Below are 6,169 nucleotides of genomic sequence, written 5' to 3'. Positions count from 1 at the left end.
ATTCGCCGGCAAGCCGTTTAAAGCAAGCGGCAGTCTGGTAATGTTATACGACTCTCAGCCAGAGGTGGTCCGGGAACAGTATCCGAGGACCGCAATGTGCGTTCGAAATGTCAATGTTCATGTATCCTGCAGTTCACATGTCGACGCGCAATTAGCTGCGTTCTTCATCGACCCACGAGCCAAGTGATCCACCGTTCAGGGTAATTTTATATATATTTATACATGTTTCGATCGTGATTCCCTCGAAATCGTTTAAGATAACTCGGGCGATTCTGAAACTAGTATGATTATTATGGTTACAATTAGTACACCGTAAAGCTTTCGCGTTTCGGTCCGAGATACAAAATCTCGTTTCAAAATTGAAATATGAATATTTCACTGTGTGTGAGATTGAAAAATCTGCTTTTGCTGATTTTTCATTTTCTTAAAACAACGCAATGAAGCGAATGTTCAAATTCGCACAATTTGAATAAAATGTGCAGAGTATATAGAATACTAACGCAAGCGTTTACTACAATCGACTTTAAAACACTAGACTTTCATCTAGCGCCCAAAGAATTGATTGAGCTATGCGTTTAAAGTATAATATTCAAAAAGAACGCCGTTTTCACAACGAACTTTGTCATTCGCTCAGGCATCTGGCGATACCGAGCAGATATACATGGCAGTGCTCTCACACAATGCATAAGAGCGCTAAGCGGTTGTAAACTGCGTCACGCTGCTTTTGCACACTGCTTTTAACTCGCACCGATCGAACGTTCATAAATGAATGATCCTCGGTGCGAGAAGCTTCGTCAGTTCTGCTGCACCACCCATCTATTTGACTTTAGTCCATTTGTAAAATCCTATATTATTAAAATATATAGATTTTATATTTGCGGTCCGCAGACCCAAATAATTTCAACTCGCTCCGATCAAACGTTCATAAAACGAAAGACCATCGCTGCGAGAAGCTTTGCTAGTTCTGCTACATTCACATATATTTGACCGTAGTCAATTTGTAAAATCTTATTAAAATATATAGATTTTATATTTGCGGTCCGCAGACCCAAATAATTTCAACTCGCTCCGATCAAACGTTCATAAAACGAAAGACCATCGCTGCGAGAAGCTTTGCTAGTTCTGCTACATTCACATATATTTGACCGTAGTCAATTTGTAAAATCTTATATTATTAAAATATATAGATTTCATATTTGCGGTCCGCAGACCCAAATAATTTCAACTCTCTCTGATCGAACGTTTAAAAACGAATGATCCTTCCACCAGTTATCTATAGCCGCAAACCAGCATCCGAATATATACGGGGTATATAATTCTAGATATGGCTGGCTCACAACATTATTAAAAGTTACGCTAATATATCATTGACAGACTAAAAGTATCGAATATGATGTAAAAACTACACCGGGGAATGATATCCGTACCCGCCTGAACAACATAGCGTACTTTAGCCTGAGCTTGCTCGCATCGCACTCGACACGACCTATCCCTCTATATAAGGCGCGCGGCCACAGCGTAGGTATTCGACTGAGTCTCAAGCGACGTGCATTTGACCTGCGGCGAGGGCCTGCTCGCGCTTACGGTGTGAATCGTCAAGACAAAAGTCTGGGAAAATTTCGAACTGTGAACCCTTATGATTTTGTTAGATGTTCAAACAGTTTTATATATATGGATAATATGAATTATAGTTAATTATTGAGTTTTTAGGTGTTTTTTTGTTTTTTTTTTAAAGTTTTGTATAAAAATATGTATTTATTGATTTTAATAGATCTCAATGAATATAAAACGAATTTATATATAGTTATATTATTTTTTATAATTATTTGATTAAATTTTCTAATTTTACAATAAATGTTCAAACCAGTTTTCCTCGATTTTCTCTTAAACGATAAAAGATACGAAAAAACGTACGAAAGATGCAGAATAAAATTACGAATAAAATGGTATATAAATGGTTAGGTATGTTCATATAATTTTCTCTAGATTTTCCGATTTTTCCGAATTTTCACGACGGCAATTCGCCTGTAGGCCACACCGTTGGGAATTCAAAGTTGTGATATATGGAAAAAGAACTAAGAATTTTGAGACCTTTCTAATGATGTATAATACTTTATATGTTTTCTTTAGAGAAATATCGAATCGTGAGGAGTGTTGCTTCAACCTAGCCGCACTTTGCATTTTGACAAGTTAACAACTACACAGATTGCTTTATACTATCTAAACCGTAAAAGATACGAAAAAACTTTGTTAGTACGAAAGATGCAGAATAAAATTACGAATAAAATGATGTATAACTCGATATATGTCATAATATATTTTTCATGAGATTTTTCAATTTTTCCTTTAAATTAAAAAATGTTTTAAATTTTTCGCTGACTCTAAATTCATTTGCGGGTTATGCTTTTTTTTACAATATTGTTTCAAATGATGTAAAAAGTTAAATTAGCGAGGTGCCTCAATATGCAAAAAATTGGCCCACCCTATTGATATTTCTTAGTAAAACCCGTATATTTAACCACAGTTTTCTAAGAAACCAATGAATAGGGAAGGCCGAATCATTATAGAAGTAAAATTAAGCGATATGGGCACCTTTTCATATGAAATATATGTGTTATTTAAATGAATTTTGACTTGAAAACCATATATCGCAAATAACTCTTTAGCCAGCGAAATTTTCAATAAAATACTGTTTTTGATAAGTTAATATATTAATTTAGGCATGTGAATAATTCAAATTGTGAGTTATATTTTTATTGATAGTTTGTACGGGGGTTTTTAAATCGGGTTTAGTTTGTTGTTATTTATTTCCATCAGAGTGCGCTAGTATTTTTTTATAATATTTCTCGAACTTTCGAAAAGAATATATTAATGTGAAAAATTCGCATAAATCTTCATTCAGTTCTCCAGTTAGACGTGAAGTATCAATGGCGAATTCTTATTTAAATTCAGGCGCAAGTGCCAGTAATTTGAATCATATGCGCTCGCATGATCAAATTACATTTGGGGAAGCAAAAGAATTTACTGGAGTAAATCTTCCGACAAGTATGGAAATTATCAGGTATTATTTTTATTTGGCCGAAAAATCAAAAAAACAAAATAAAATGTTTTCATATAAAACATTTACTCCAAATGTGGTAACGAAATTGATTCAGACGTGGGAAAAAATTGATATTCCAATTATGGAGAAACAAAGTATCGCTAGAAAATTGAACCGATTGATTGATAAATATAAAAGTACAAATAAAAGCAAGTCTACCCAAGCATCATTTCAGGAGTTTGTAGAATCCACGAAAGAATTATTTTATATTGGAAAATGCAAATGCGATTTGCGAAGATTACTGTGTTCCTGTGGACTGAACCCAGAACATTTACAAGCGTTTATGATGGATCAACATAATGAGAGGAAATCTACGATACCAGAATATATTATAAAAATTGAAGAATAAGTATCAGAATCTACAATAACTAGCAATATTACTCCAGGTGAGACATATACTCCAGATGTTGATTTTGATTTTAAAAGCAGTTCGGAAAGTTCACAAAATACTTTTCATATAAAACGTGGTCCATATAGTCGAAGATATAAGGCTCCAAGCTATGCCTTAATGTGCGACAGATTTGCAATTTCTGATAGAGTTGGTTCTGGCGTGGTGACGGCAATCCTGCGTGACCTGGGCATAACGGATGATTGGGGCAATCCTGTCATTATGGATAAAAATAAAAGCGTTCGTGAGAGGCAGAAAAATAGGCAAGCTCTACACAAACGATATGATTCTTCTGAATTAATAGCATTTTCATTCGACGGCCGAAAAAATGATTCTATTACCATGGAAAAAATCGATAAGAAGTTTCACCCACGAATGATTAAAGAAGCGCATTTAGTTATTTTAAAGGAACCGAATGGCCAATTGTTGGGTTACACAAAATTGGAAAATGAAGATTCGGAAAGTAAAGTAATCAAATTGAACGAGTTTTTCGCCGATAAAGGAATAGCTCTCGATTCTTTGATAGGCATATGTTGCGATGGTGAACCAGCAAATACAGGCGCAAAAAATGGTATTTTACAACGATTTGAAATTCAGTTAAACAGGCCACTGCATTGGTTTGTGTGTCTTCTCCACTTTAACGAACTTCCACTTCGCCATTTATTTAACTATTTGGAAAAATCATTGACCACTGGACCACGAACAAAACTGGAATATTAAGCAAACAAATTGAAACATGCGAAAAAATACCGGTGAGTTATAACATATTTACCATTTTTAATACCCTATGTTCAAATTCAATATAATTTATTTTTTCCTATATACTACCAGCCGGTAATAGACTTTGAAACAATCCCACTTGAAAATTTGGCTGATATAAGTCCTGCTGAATCGACAACTGACTCAAGTTATTTAATAAAAGTAGCTAAAGCAGTTGCTTCTGGAGAAGTATCGGCAGACTTAGCTAACATGAAACCAGGGCCAATAGCACATTCCCGTTGGCTCACGAAGGCTAGCAGGTTACTTCGGTTATAAGTAACTACTAATAAGCCATCCAAAAATTTGAAAATTCTGGCAAACTACGTAATGAAAGTATATATTCCAATGTACTTTAACATTAAATATTACAACTCTGTGGTGTATGGTAGTATATTATTTTATAAATTTATTAGCTGGACGCAATATTTATACTCGAATTTAAGACAAATTGTGAACCATGTTGCTAAAGAAAACGCATACTATGCTCACTCGGAAAATATTTTATTAGCAATGTTGTTTGATAATAAAAAGGAAATACGAGATTCAGCTATAAGAAAAATCTTATATTACCGTAATAATGTGGAAGACCTGACGCAATTGAGAGATTACAAAACACCCGAAATAAATTTCGAATGCACCGACTATACTAATATGATAGATATGGATGATTATTTAAATATATCCGAACCAGCCTTTACGCTAAATATTCCTCATGAACATCTAGTACAATATCTACAAAGCAATGAGTGTCCATGGAGTGACCCTAAAATTCCGGTCCACATTCAGGGAACTGAGAAACATGTTCAATTACTGGCTAATGTATCAAAACGCGTATTAGAGCAAAATCGCGAAGGTGTTATGACAGCGACACTACTATCTCGTGAAAAGCATCCTCGACTGGAAAGCAAGCAAGATTTCAGATAGTAATTTATTTAAATTGTATTAGCTAAATGTAAGAATTTTATTTTAAATAAAAATGTAACTTAAAGAAATAAAAATGTTGTATTTAAACCATGTCATGTAAATAAATAATAGAATAAATATATGTCATTCCTAAAAACCCAAAAACAATATTTTTCTACAAAAGTAGTTTGACCTGTTTCGATGCAAGATTCTAGGTTAGGCTTACTCGCTAATGTCCCCTAAAAGTTTACTTGATGTACTCTGATGTACCGTAAGTTACTGATTCAAAAGCCGGAAATGTTTTTAACCTGTTTCGATGCATGATTATAGGTTAGGCTTACTCGCTAATGTCCCCTAAAAGTTTACTTGATGTAGTCTGATGTACCCGTAAGTTACTGATTTCAAAAAGCCGGAAAATTTTTTAACCTGTTTCGATGCATGATTCTAGGTTAGGCTTACTCGCTAATGTCCCCTAAAAGTTTACTTGATGTAGTCTGATGTACCCGTAAGTTACTGATTTCAAAAAGCCGGAAAATGTTTTAACCTGTTTCGATGCATGATTCTAGGTTAGGCTTACTCGCAAATGTCCCTGAAAGTTTACTTGATGTAGTCTGATGTACCCGTAAGTTACTGATTTCAAAAAGCCGGAAAATGTTTTTAACCTGTTTCGATGCATGATTCTAGGTTAGGCTTACTCGCAAATGTCCCCTAAAAGTTTACTTGATGTAGTCTGATGTACCCGTAAGTAATTCAAAAAGCCGGAAAAAATTTTTCCTAAAAGTACTTGATGTAGTCTGAGGTACCGTAAGTTACTGATTTCAAAAAGCCGGAAAATGTTTAACCTGTTTCGATGCAAGATCTAGGTTGGCTTACTCCTAATGTCCAACAGTTTACTTGATGTAGTCTGATGTACCCGTAAGTTACTGATTTCAAAAAGCCGGAAAATGTTTTTAACCTGTTTGATGCATGATTCTAGGTTAGGCTTACTTGCTAATGTCCCCTAAAGTTTACTTGATGTA

At 34.5% G+C, this 6,169-nt stretch overlaps 1 non-coding gene across 1 annotated transcript; it reads right to left on the bottom strand.

Moving 5' to 3' along the window:
- Positions 1-48: 48 nt before the first annotated feature.
- On the bottom strand, positions 49-203 carry LOC113378918. The gene has a single exon (XR_003367264.1). It is a non-coding gene; the product is annotated as a 5.8S ribosomal RNA (ribosomal RNA).
- Positions 204-6,169: the final 5,966 nt, after the last annotated feature.

This window comes from Ctenocephalides felis, unplaced genomic scaffold, assembly GCF_003426905.1.
Source record: "Ctenocephalides felis isolate EL2017-DRISC unplaced genomic scaffold, ASM342690v1 CF-g0.4_SCAFFOLD_01886, whole genome shotgun sequence".
In the NCBI taxonomy this organism is placed as follows: domain Eukaryota; kingdom Metazoa; phylum Arthropoda; class Insecta; order Siphonaptera; family Pulicidae; genus Ctenocephalides; species Ctenocephalides felis.
The sequence above is the reverse complement of the archived record's forward strand: the minus strand, read 5'-3'. Positions and strand labels throughout refer to the sequence as shown.